The 13,882-nt window shown below is 44.5% G+C and overlaps 1 pseudogene; it reads left to right on the top strand.

Annotated features, from left to right (window-relative positions):
• The first annotated feature begins 3,594 nt into the window (after positions 1-3,594).
• LOC143647506 (small nucleolar RNA SNORA70) lies at positions 3,595-3,718 on the top strand (annotated as a pseudogene).
• The last annotated feature ends 10,164 nt before the right edge of the window (positions 3,719-13,882 follow it).

A 13,882-nucleotide genomic window follows, 5' to 3' on the forward strand; every position in this document is an offset into this window, starting at 1 on the left:
CCAGAATCTTCCCCTTATCCAATTAAAAAGCCGTTCCAACATGTTTGGTATTTGCAAACTGCAGCAGCAGCACCCCACTCCTGGTACCAAAATCTGTTCTGGTTTGCTAGCTGCTGGAATGCAATATACCAGAAACGGAATGGCTTTTAACAAGGGGAATTTAATGAGTTGCTAGTTTACAGTTCTAAGGCCGAAAAAATATCCCCATTACAACAAGTCTATAGAAATGTCCAATCAAAGGCATCCGGGGAAGGATACCTTGGTTCAAGAAAGCCGATGAAGTTCAAGGTTTCTCTCTCATCTGGAAAGGCACATGGCGAACGCAGTCAGGGCTTCTCTCTCAGCTGGAAGGGCACATGGCAGACACGGCATCATCTGCTAGCTTACTCTCCTGGCTTCTGGTTTCATGAAGCTCCCCGGGAGGCATTCCCCTTCTTCATCTCCAAAAGTTGCTGGCTGGTGGACTCTGCTTCATGGTACTGCAGCATTCTCTGCTCTCTCTGAGTCTCTCATTCTCTAAAATGTTTCCTCTTTTATAGGACTTCAGAAACTAATCAAGACCCACTCAGATGGGTGGAGACATGTCATCCCCTAATCCAGTTTAACAACCGTTCTTAACTAAATCTCATCAACCAGGGAAATGATCCCATCACAGTCCCAAATACACAGCATTGAATAGAAACTATTCTACCTTTAAGAAATGGGATCCATATTAAAACATGGCTTTTCTTAGGGGGCATACTTCCTTTCAAACCAGCACAACACATCTCCAAGGAAACCATCTAATAAAAAATTACCACCCACAATTGGGTGAGTCACATCTCCACGGATAATCAAAAAGCTCCCACCCAGTACTATTGAATGAGGGTTTTCTGGGGTACGCCACAGATTCAAATGGGCACAGTGTATAAGATAAGTTTGGAAGATGGAGCGATCGGGAGGTACATGTTTTTTCTTCTTTTTTTTCCTGTTCTTCTCTGTTTTTTTCCTCTTTCTCTTTCCCTCCTGCCCCTTACCCTCTCTTTGTAGTATTAACTGATTTTATTAGTGAAGAAAGCAGATATCATGAACGCAGGCAGGTGGTGACTACAAAGCTAGAGTGGGATTTCAACTCTATTCATAGGAATTAAAGATACGGTTGTGATACAACATCCTGCTTTTAGTAAGCAGTCAGCAAATATTTAGTTTGTGTCATTGTTACACTGAATTTGCTCTGGTGTCCTTTTTTTTGTACTTCTTTTTTCTTTGATTTTTAAAATTTTTTTAAAAATTTTACATGGGCAGGCACCGGGAATCGAACCCGGGTCCTCTGGCATGGCAGGCAAGCATTCTTGCCTGCTGAGCCACCGTGGCCCGCCCTTTTGTACTTCTTTATCAGGCTGATGCTGATATTCTGTTCTTTCATAGTTCTTTATTTTCTGTTTGCTTTTGACTAATGCATTTAAATAATTTATTAGTTAATATCTCCTAATCAGACAAAAGATCTAGAAAATTTTTTAAAATTTATTTATTAATTAAAAAATTAAGAAACAAAATAAAACATCAACATACATAATCAGTAATTCACAGTATCATCACTTAGTTGCATATTCATAATTTCTTAGAACATTTGCATTAATTCATAAAAAGAAATAAAAAGACAATAGAAAAAGAAATAAAACAAACACAGGAAAGGAAAATAAAAAAAGATTATACCTATCATACCCCTTACCCCTCGCTTTCATTGATCACTAGCATTTCAAACTAAATTTATTTTAGCATTTGTTCCCCCTATTATTTATTTTTATTCATATGTTCTACTTATCTGTTGACAAGGTAGATAAAATGAGCATAAGACACAAGGTTTTCACAATCACACAGTCACACTGTGAAAGCGACACCATTATACAATCATCATCAAGAAACATGGCTACTGGAACACAGCTCTGCATTTTCAGGCAGTTCCCTCCAGCCTCTCCACTACATCTTGAATAACAAGATAATATCTACTCAGTGCATAAAAATAACCTCCAGGATAACCTCTCGACTCTGTTTGGAATCTCTCAGCCATAGACACTTTGTCTCATTTCACTCTTCCCCCTTTTGATCGAGAAGGTTTTCTCAATCCCTTAATGCTAAGTCTCAGAGATCTAGAAAATTTTGAACATTTTTCAGATAAAAGAAGAAATTTAGATATTTCTACTTCTGTGTGTAATATTTAATTTTATGTTCTGTGCCAGGTTGAAAATATTATGTACCCCAGAAAAGCCATGTTTTAATCTTGATCCTGCCTTGTAGAAGAAGCCATTGCTTTTAAAAATCCTGATTTGACATTGTACGTGGAAGCTTTTGGTTAGATTATCTCCACAGAGATGTGACACACCCAATTGTGGGTGAGACCTTTTGATTAGATGGAGATGTGACTCCACCCTTTCAAGGTGGGTCTTCATTAGTTTACTGGAATCCTTTAAAAGAGAAAACACTTTGGAGAGAGTCAGAAACAACAGAGAGAGAGTCAACAGAAACTTCAGAGCAGAACTGATAGGCAGAGAACAGAGACACGGATGTTTGGAGATGCATGGAGCCCAGCAGACGTTGCCATGGGATATTAAATAAGCCAGAACCTGGGGAGAACCAAAGGAAGCCAAGAAATGACAGCCAACCCTGGAGAAGTTAAGTGAGGATCCCCACAGGAACAGAAGCTGGAAGCAAGGGAGCCCAGGACCAAGGGACCAGCAGATGCCAGCCATGTGACTACCCAGCTGACAGAGGTGTTTGTGACCCATCAGCCTTCCTTGAATTAAGGTATCTTTCTCTGGATGCCTTAGTTTGGACATTTTTATAGGCTTAGAACTGTAAAGTTGCAACTTAATAAATTCCCTTTTATAAGGCCGTTCCATTTCTGGTATATCACATTCCAACAGCTTCCAAACTAATTGTTCTAGTTTGCTAGCTGCTGGAATGCAATAAACCAGAAACAGAACAGCTTTTAAAAGGGGTAATTTAAGGAGTTGCTAGTTTACAGTTCTGAGGCCGAGAAAATGCCCAGTCTAAGGCATCCAGGAAAAGATAGCTTGGTTCAAGAAGGTCAATGAAGTTCAGGGTTTCTCTCTCAAGTGAGAAGGCACATGGTGAACACAGTCAGGGCTTCTCTCTCAGCTGGAAGGGCACATGGTGAACACGGCGTCATCTGCTAGCTTTCTCTCCTGGCTTCCTGTTTCATGAAGCTCCCCGGGAGGCGTTTTCCTTCTTCATCTCCAAAGGTCGCTGGCTGGTGGACTCTCTCAGCATTCTCTGCTCTCTCTGAATCTCTCATTCTCCAAAATGTTTCCTCTTTTATAGGACTCCAGTAAACCAATCAAGACCCACCCAAATGGCTGGGGACATGTCACCACCTAATTCAGTTTAACAACCGCTCTTGACTAAATCACATCATCGAGGGACACGATCCGATCATAGTTTCATACATACACTATTGAATAGGGATTATTCTACTTTCATGAAATGGGATTTTGATTAAAACATGGCTTTTCTAGGGGGTATACTTCCTTTCAAACCAGCACACTAATACATGTTCTAAAGTTACCTTGCTGCTTTTAAAATGTCAAAAATACATTGCATGGACCGTCTTGCTTTCCCTGTGGGGTCTGGGGTGCAGTGGCTGCAGGACGCAGCCTCCTTGGTCATGGACGCAGCCTGTTGCTTGTAGGGGTTGCTGGGAGGGACCTTGGAGATGACTTTTTCCTGTTGGGGTTCATGTCTGGCCTCAAGCCGTCCCCAGTCTACCCTCCAGACAGGTATGCAGGTGCCTTTGGAAAGCCCCAGGGCATGGTAGCCAGGGTACACATGGGCCAAGTTGCCCTGTCCTACCACCATTTCAAATCAAGACACCTGTGATCAAGGGCAGGCACAAGTTCAAGGTCCCTGGCTGCTGGGAAGATCCTTATCTCCAAGAAGTGGGGCTTCACCCAGTTTAATGTTGATGGATTTGAAGACAGGAAGGCTGAGAAGCACCTCTTCCCGGATGGCTGTGGGTTGAAATACAACCCCCACCATGGACAAAGGGCCAGCCAGCTTTGCCTTCCCCTGACTTGTGCCCATCAATAAACTACTTCCATCCATAAATGGCTTGCTGATAAATAAGAGTCTTGTTTGGCGGGAATGAATGAAAAATCCCAAGTACAAGTTTGGTGAGTGAATTTACTTTCAAACATTTAAAAATTTGCTTCCAATGGACATTAAGGAACTGGACATTTTGTAGTTTTCCCAAGTGTGCGTGAAGCCAGGCACCCAGTGTGGGGAGAGAGTAGACTGTCAAGATTATGGCAAAACAAAGTTAAACTGGGTGGGCAATGGCAGCTCAGTGGCAGAGTTCTTGTCTGCCATGCTAGAGACCCGGGTTCGATTCCTGATGCTTGCCCATGCCAAAAAAAAAAAAATTAAAGCACAACATTTCCTAATATAACTTATGTGGACAGCTTAATAGAACACCATAGTACATGGAAACTTAGTAGGACATGAGATTTTGTAGGTTTGTCCAGAGTGATCCCCGATAACTCCCAGAGTGATTTGAACAGTGAATAAAAAAGCATTTGCAAAGTCCTCTTCTGGGAATGGTGAGAAAGGGGGAAAATCCAACTTCCTCAAGTGGAGAATTCTTGATAGTCTCACAAGCAATGGGGACAAACAAAGCAATAGGCTGAGCCCCCAATCTTGGGTTTGATCATATGAAACTTAACCCCACAAAGAATAGGCTAAGCCTACTTAAAATTAGGCCTGAGTCAACCCCAAGAGAGCCTCTTTTGTTGCTCAGATGTGGCCTCTCTCTCAGCCAACACAACAAACAAACTCACCACCCTCCCCCTGTCTACGTGGGACATGACTCCCAGGGGTGTGGACCTTCCTGGCAATGTGGGACAGAAATCCTAGAATGAGCTGGGACTTAGCACCAAGGGATTGAGAAAACCTTCTCACCAAAAAGGGGAAGAGAGAAATGAGACAAAATAATGTGTCAAAGGCTGAGAGATTCCAAACAGAGTCGAGAGGTTGTCCTGGAGGTTATTCTTACGCATTAAGTAGATATTATCTTGTTAGTCAAGATGTAATGGAGAGGCTGGAGGGAACTGCCCAAAAATGTAGAGCTGTGTTCCAGTAGCCATGTTTCTTGAAGATGATTGTATAATGATATAGCTTTCGCAATGTGACGGTGTGATTGTGAAAACTTTGTGTCTGATGCTCCTTTTATCTACCTTATCAACAGACGAGTAGAACATATGGAATAGAAATAAATAAATAATAGGGGGAACAAATGTTCAAATAAGTTTAGTAGATTGAAATGCTAGTGATCAATGACAGGGAGGAGTAAGGGATATGGCATATATGATTTTTTTTTCTGTTTTCTTTTTATTTCTTTTTCTGAATTGATGCAAATGTTCTAAGAAATGATCATGATGATGAATACACAACTATATGATAAAAAAAATTAAAGCACAAAATTTTTGCTAGGTATAATCAGAGTTTCTCTGGATGGGAACTACCCCCCCCCCCCCAAATCAGTTTATTCTTTAATTGCCTGAACTTCAAGGGCTCCTGCGGTGACCTGGGCTAGAGGTGGGAAAGCTGCTGTGTCTGTCCACCTTCTGTCCATCCGCCTGTCACTCTGCTGCTTGTCTGACTACATAAGTTGGCTCCTCTGTGGCTGCTGCCCCCGCTGCTGCTCCATGTGTCCCTCTGTCCCCTTGGATTCTGTCTCCAACCTTTCCTACCTCTTCCATCTCTTGCTCACAGATCAACGCCTTTGGAAGGACAGGAGTGGCCTTCCACAGTCAGGACCTGCTACCTTATTTGAGAGGCCCCTGTGCAGGGTGGAAGTACAAGGTCCTGGTTCAAAATTAAGAATTTCAAGACAGCGACAGCAGAGCATTAAACCAAACCCTTGTGAGTGAGGGGTCTCGAGTGACTGCATATGCTGTACCCCCCCCCAATGTGTGAAGTTGGCCAACTTCACAATCACGATTGTGATATTTTAAAGCATTATTGCTGGAATTTAGACTGCGGCACAGGCCCTATCCCTTAAGCTTGTATCCAGCTGGTGCTATGACGGAGCTTTCAGTGACTGCCAGGAGGTAACAAAAGAAAAAAAAAAAAAAGAAAATGCTTTTCCCAGGCTTTGCAGATTGACCTGTGTGCATGCTCTCCTTCAGAGTGTATCCACACACTGAGTTTAGAGAATAGCTCCAGGGCAAAGCATAGGAGCCACCCTGATTCTTTCTGCATATACATCTTTTCTTGAGCATGCATGCGTGGTTCTGGGAATTTCCCCTACTTACATGGATACAGATGTCCCCTCTTCCTTAGGAACCAGTGTCCTTACAGCCCCAGGTACTGCCCCATATGTCCCACACTCAACAATCCCTTGCCCCAGGCAGCCACAACTTGACTGCTCTCCCCCAGTGTTACGTAAGAAAGCTCAGGGGAACAGCTCTCTCCACGCAGGGCATGTTCTGGGGCAGCAAGCTTGCAGCAAGCATCCTGGTTTGGTCCCTCAGGTCACCACCAGACAGACTGGGACACACACACATGCTGTTGTTATGTGCACGAGGGGAACTCAGCTTCCTCTGGAAACCGGACCAGGGACCCCACGCTGGAAGCATGGGCCAGCTCTGCCCCAAGCGGACTGGGGGAGGGGACGGCTGGGACACCACAATAGCTCACTGATTCTAAGTGGCCTTTTGCACTTGCCCCTTTACTGAGGTCCTTTAACTGTTTTCTGGGGATTTAAGAAAGTTGTTCTTCTGCCAGTTCTCGCTGGTTGCTCAAAGCTTCTGTGGGCGTGCTGAGCTCTGAAGGTCCTCGCTCTGCCATCGTCTGTCCTGTATTTTAAGAAGATTGCTCTGTCCTTGGTTTTGAGAGGGACAGAAGGGGGTGAGGACCAAAAGAAGCAGGAAAGCCTTTCGGAGGCTGTTGGGGCCACCCAGGTGCAATGAGTGTGGCTCCGATCAGGGCAGTGGCCTCAGAGGCTGTGGGAGGAGAAGCTGGGTTCTGGGTTGTGTGGAGGGTTAGCTCACAGAGTGGGCAGGTGAACTGGGTGTGGTCTGGGAGAGAGAAGGGAGAAGCAAGGAAGACTTCTCAAATGGAATGGGGCAAGAGAGGTTCACTCACCGCCCATCCCGGCTCTCTTTGGGGATGGTTGCGCAAGCCTGGGGCTCCCCTTGGACACACCAAAGCTCTTGGGGACCAAGGATGTCAGGTGGCCAGGTTGCAGAGCTTCCCTTTTGATTGGGGCCTGACTTAGTAATTTAAATATATCAACCCACTGTCTTCTAGCTTCCATGGTTTCTGCTGAGAAATCTACACATAGTCTTATTGGGTTTCCCTTGTATGTGATGGATTGTTTTTCTCTTGCTGCTTTCAAGATTCTCTCTTTCTCTTTGACCTCTGACATTCTAACTAGTAAGTGTCTTGGAGAATGCCTATTTGGGTCTATTCTCTTTGGGGTGCGCTGCACTTCTTGGATCTGTAATTTTAGGTCTTTCATAAGAGTTGGGAAATTTTCAGTGATAATTTCTTCCATTAGTTTTTCTCCTCCTTTTCCCTTCTCTTCTCCTTCCGGGACACCCACAACACGTATATTTGTGTGCTTCATATTGTCATTCAGTTCCCTGATCCCCTGTTCAAATTTTTCCATTCTTTTCCCTATAGTTTCTGTTTCTTTTTGGAATTCAGGTGTTCCATCCTCCAATTCACTAATTCTAGCTTCTGTCTCTTTAAATCCACCATTGTAGGTATCCATTGTTTTTTCCATCTTTTCTACTTTGTCCTTCACTCCCATAAGTTCTGTGATTTGTTTTTTCGGTTTTTCTATTTCTTCTTTTTGTTCAGCCCATGTCTTCTTCATGTCCTCCCTCAATTTATTGATTTGGTTTTTGAAGAGGTTTTCCATTTCTGTTCGTATATTCAGCATTAGTTGTCTCAGCTCCTGTATCTCATTTGAACTATTGGTTTGTTCCTTTGACTGGGCCATATCTTCAATTTTCCGAGCGTGATCCGTTATCTTCTGCTGGTGTCTGGGCATTTAATCAGATTTCCCTGGGTGTGAGACCCAGCAGGTTGAAAGATTTTTCTGTGAAATCTCTGGGCTCTGTTTTTCTTATCCTGCCCAGTAGGTGGCGCTCGTGGCGCTCATCTGTCTGCAGGTCCCACCAGTAAAAGATGCTGTGGCTCCTTTAACTTTGGAAAACTCTCACTGTAGGGGAGGGTCGCCAGCCTCCGCGGCTTGGGGGAGTGCCAATCCGAATCTCCCAGCCGGCCCAGGGAATCCGCACGTGGGGAGGGTCGCCGGCCTCCGCGGCTTGGGGGAGCGCCTGTCCAAATTTCCCAGCTGGCCCGGGGCGCCAAGCGTGGCGGGGGGGCACTGGCTGCCGCGGCTTGGGGGAGTGCCTATCCACCGTTCCCAGCCGGACAGGGAAGCCACGTGTTTGGAATGGACCCCGGTCATCGGTCTCCGCGGCTTGGGGGATCTCTGATCCAATTCTCCCAGCTGGTCCGGGGGGCCGCGCGTGGGGGGGGGGCGCCAGCTGCCGTGGCTTGAGGGGACCGCCTGTCCAATTCTCCCAGCCGGCCCAGGAAGGAGGGAGGGAGGGACTCCAGCCGCCTGCCGCCCTGGCCTGGGGAAGCGCGCGCCCCTCGGCGATCTCACTGCAGCGGGTTCTCCCAGCCAGTCAACCATTCCAGAATGGGGTACGCTGTCTTCTTGGTCTCTGTTGTGGCTCCGGGAGCTGTTCTGTATCGTTTCTACTTCCCTAGTAGCTGTTCTGGAGGAGGAACTAAGACCCGCGCGTCTTACTAAGCCGCCATCTTCTCTGGAAGTCCGGGGCCTGACTTTTAAAGCAAGGTCTCCAAGGCTTCCGTGGAAATCATGAGTTAATCCCCCACCTTTTAAATGCCTCCCAGGGAGCTTCATGAAACAGGAAGCCAGGAGCGAAAGCTAGCAGATGACGCCATGTTCGCCATGTGCCCTTCCAGATGAGAGAGAAACTCTGAACTTTATCAGCCTCCTTGAAACAAGGCATCTTTCCCTGGATGCCTTAGATTGGACATTTCTATAGACTTGTTTTAATTGGTGCAGTTTCTTGGCCTTGGAACTGTAAACTAGCAACTTATTAAATTCCCCTTTTTAAAAGTCAAAAAAAAATCCCCCTCCTTTTAGTTCCAGACAGGGTGGGGGGTGATGAGAGCAGTCTGGGCCCTCCAGACCACCTCCTCCCAGAAGCCTCTGCTCTCTCCTGTCCATCTTGCCCAAAGCCCAAGGCTGAGTGTCTCCATGCAGCGGGCAAGAGGCTGAGTGTCCCGAAAATCCAGACAAGTGTCCTCAGGGAAGCAGGGACAGCTGGGGCACCTGGAATTGCTAGCGGAGCTCCTCAATTTTGTAGACATAAAATGTGTTTTCATCAATTGTTACAAATGTTCTACAGCAATGCATGGTGTTAATAACAGGGAAATCTGTATTTCGTGCATGATTCTTCTGTAAACCCACAACTTCTCTAAAAAAGACAAAGGAAAATTGGCAGAAATGATCCAGAGAGGCCAGAACCCAGTTCTCCTGATGCCCACCTCAAAGGGTTTTTGACCACAGAAGGGTGACTCATCTTACAAGCTGGCAAACATTGAGAGAGGTAAAACTAGGAGACACCAGTGTCTCATCAGTGCCCCAGAAGGCTCCAAATGTCTCAGCTCTAGCCAGGATGATCTTTCTAGATGTGGCATCAGGCACAGAGCTTCCTCCTCACAGGCAAAGCATTGCCACTTCAAAGGACATTGACTAAACCAATGGCCATGCTGGAATCAGTTTTCTGTAAGACTGGGGGCACCAAGCCTCATTTCCTGAAACAGAAACAGCTGCATGAGGATTATGGGAGAAGCTGGCTCACAGTATGTGCTCAACAAAGTTAGCCATTCACCACAGTGATGATAGTAACAGTTGTTCCTCCTTCCTTGGGGAGAAAACCATGGAAGCAGCACTGCAGAGGGAAATCATGAGATCTGCAGAAAAGTGACCATGGAAAAGGCTTCACCATCATCCCTGCGCTGAAGGGCAGCCTCCACCATGCCCCTCTGCTTCAAGGTGTAGGCTAAGCCTGGCTGTCTCAGTAGGGAGAAGGAAATGGCAATGGTGTGGGGTCCTCCCAAGTGGGATCCTAAACCCCTGGGCCATAGTGCATGGATACTCTGAGCTCCAACCCATTCAAAAGCTTCAGAAGACCTCTGTAGGCCTCCTTCCCTCATTGATTAGACAGAAGTCAAAGGCAGTAGCCCCAGCAGCCGTCTGGTTATGTAAAGGGACTGGGTGATGGACTTCAGTGACTTGTACCCACACGCCAGGTCCCACTGGAGGAGAAGAGACAGAGGTGTCACCGGGGTCCAGTGGGCATCCACAGGTGGCCCTGTGCCAACACCATGCATGTTGAATGATGGCTGTTGCTTCAGTAAAATACTGAGTTGTCTCGTCACCACCCACATGCCTTCTCCTAGCAAGTTGGCAGGGCCACAGCTCACTCTCAGGTCCATAAGACATAGGGATACAAAGAAAACATCAAAGGATAAAAACAAAAACCCTATAAAGAAAACTACAAAAAACTGTTAAAAGAAATCACAGAAGACCTAAATAGATGGAAGGGCATACCGTGTTCATGGATTGGAAGACTAAATATAGTTAAGATGTCAATCCTACCTAAATTGATTTACAGATTCAATGCAATACCAATCAAAATCCCAACAACTTATTTTTCAGAAATAGAAAAACCAATAAGCAAATTTATCTGGAAGGGCAGGCTACCCCGAATTGCTAAAAACATCTTGAGGAAAAAAAACAAAGCTGGAGGTCTCGCGCTGCCTGACTTTAAGGCATATTATGAAGCCACAGTGGTCAAAACAGCATGGTATTGGCATAAAGATAGATATATCGACCAATGGAATTGAATAGAGTGCTCAGATATAGACCCTCTCATCTATGGACATTTGATCTTTGATAAGGCAGTCAAGCCAACTCACCTGGGACAGAACAGTTTCTTCAATAAATGGTGCCTAGAGAACTGGATATCCATATGCAAAAGAATGAAAGAAGACCCATATCTCACACCCTATACAAAAGTTAACTCAAAATGGATCAAAGATCTAAACATTAGGTCTAAGACCATAAAACAGTTAGAGGCAAATGTAGGGAGATATCTTATGAAACTTACAATTGGAGGCGGTTTTATGGACCTGAAACCTAAAGCAAGAGCACTGAAGAAGGAAATAAATAAATGGGAGCTCCTCAAAATTAAACACTTTTGTGCATCAAAGAACTTCATCAAGAAAGTAGAAAGACAGCCTACACAATGGGAGACAATATTTGGAAATGACATATCAGATAAAGGTCTAGTATCCAGAATTTATAAAGAGATTGTTCAACTCAACAACAAAAAGACAGCCAACCCAATTACAAAATGGGAAAAAGACTTGAACAGACACCTCTCAGAAGAGGAAATACAAATGGCCAAAAGGCACATGAAGAGATGCTCAATGTCCCTGGCCATTAGAGAAATGCAAATCAAAACCACAATAAGATATCATCTCACACCCACCAGAATGGCCATTATCAACAAAACAGAAAATGACAAGTGCTGGAGAGGATGCGGAGAAAGAGGCACACTTATCCACTGTTGGTGGGAATGTCAAATGGTGCAACCACTGTGGAAGGCAGTTTGGCGGTTCCTCAAAAAGCTGAATATAGAATTGCCATACGACCCAGCAATACCATTGCTGGGTATCTACTCAAAGGACTTAAGGGCAAAGACACAAACGGACATTTGCACACCAATGTTTATAGCAGCATTATTTACAATTGCAAAGAGATGGAAACAGCCAAAATGTCCATCAACAGAAGAGTGGCTAAACAAACTGTGGTATATACATACGATGGAATATTATGCAGCTTTAAGACAGGATAAACTTATGAAGCATGTAATAACATGGATGGACCTAGAGAACATTATGCTGAGTGAGTCTAGCCAAAAACTGAAGGACAAATACTGTATGGTCCCACTGATGTGAACCGACATTCGAGAATAAACTTGGAATATGTCATTGGTAACAGAGTCCAGCAAGAGTTAGAAACAGGGTAAGATAATGGGTAATTGGAGCTGAAGGGATACAGACTGTGCAACAGGACTAGATCCAAAAACTCAAATATGGACAGCACAATAACACCTAATTGTAAAGTAATCATGTTAAAACACTGAATGAAGCTGCATCTGAGCTATAGGTGTTTTTTTTTTGTCTGTCTGTTTGTTTGTCTTTTTTTGTACAATTATTATTATCATTATTTTTTCTCTATATTAACATTCTATATCTTTTTCGGTTGTGTTGCTAGTTCTTCTAAACCAATGCAAATGTACTAAGAAACGATGATCATGCATCTATGTGATGATGTTAAGAATTACTGATTGCGTATGTAGAATGGTATGATTTCTAAATGTTGGGTTAATTTCTTTTTTTCCATTAATTAAAAAAATAAAATAAAAAAAAATAAAAAAAACACAAAAACCCACCCACAATCATGCAACCTTCCAAGAGAGCCACTGGTGATATTCCAGTGTTGGAGACCAGCCATGAGGCCTCTGGATGTTGGCTAACAGCCGAGGACATGGGGCAAAGGCAAACCGTGCCCTACTGATATGGCAAAGTGATATGGCAATTGTCCTCGAGAATGTTGACTTCAAAGTCTGAGGTCTAAAGAGAACATTCTGATAAGAAATAGACAGTTCCTGAGACTAGGAACTGGGAACCAAACTCTGTAGCTTTGCAGGCATGACAGATATTCAAAAATAATCTTGCTTGACACTCCCTGAACCAGCTCCCTTGTAAGAGAGCACAATAAATGTGCAGATGTCAGGATATTCGGCGCTCTTGCTTCTGATGACCTTGAGTCCCCTGACCCCACTTAACTATCTTTTTGTGTCTGTTTTTTCTTAATCCTGCGTGGCGCCCCTTCTTCTCCCCTGTTCTCCGGGGAATCCCCAGCACTGGAGCCCAAACAGGGACTTGAAGGAGGGAAGGCTCCAACCAACTGGAGAGGATTGTGTCACATGCCAGGACCCAGGAGGAGGGAGAGTCTGGGCTCCAAGAACTTGATAAAGTTTTGTTCTGGGAATGTGTCAATTAGGGTTACTATGGGGTGACACACTTCTTTGCCTGCTGAGTATGAAACCTTGCTGTACTCATTGTTAAAGTTGAATGGAGTGAAAGTAAAAAAGGATAACATCACAGAGTTATTTAGCATTATTCAGAAATATTGTTACGGGTTACAGGAAAGGGGAACCTTAGAACATAAACATTCCAGGACATCTAGGATACAACCGCAAACAAGGACACAAAGAGAAGGCTGCATTTAACTACATAAAAATCCAAAAACCATTGCGAACAAAAGACAAAGCAGGCAAGCACGTGAGATAAAGTACTGGCGACAAATAAGACTCAGGGTTCACCTCTTACCAACCAATAAGAACTGCACCCCCCCACCCCCGGGCCCTTCTACTTGGAGGAGGCAGACGAGTGAAGCACACAACGGTAAAGGAAACCTCAACCCCTGGTGATCAAAAAGTGCAAAGAAATCACAAGGAGGCCGTTTCTCACCTGTCTGATTGGGTGAAGACCCAATTCTGGATGTTTTTTTGAAAACCTGCAAAATGATATTGTTTCTGGGAGGAGACTCAGAAGTCTTCAATTTTGTTTTTCAGTGTTTTATGCCTCTCTTGCCTTAGCTAGCTTGTGCAATCTTCTAGGGGCCAAGGCCTTCGTGCCTCTTAGGAAGCTGCCTAGAGGAAGCATTTGGCAAACATTAAAAGGAGAAGGGGCCAAAGTG

This window comes from Tamandua tetradactyla, chromosome 9 (assembly GCF_023851605.1).
Source record: "Tamandua tetradactyla isolate mTamTet1 chromosome 9, mTamTet1.pri, whole genome shotgun sequence".
Taxonomy (NCBI): Eukaryota; Metazoa; Chordata; class Mammalia; order Pilosa; family Myrmecophagidae; genus Tamandua; species Tamandua tetradactyla.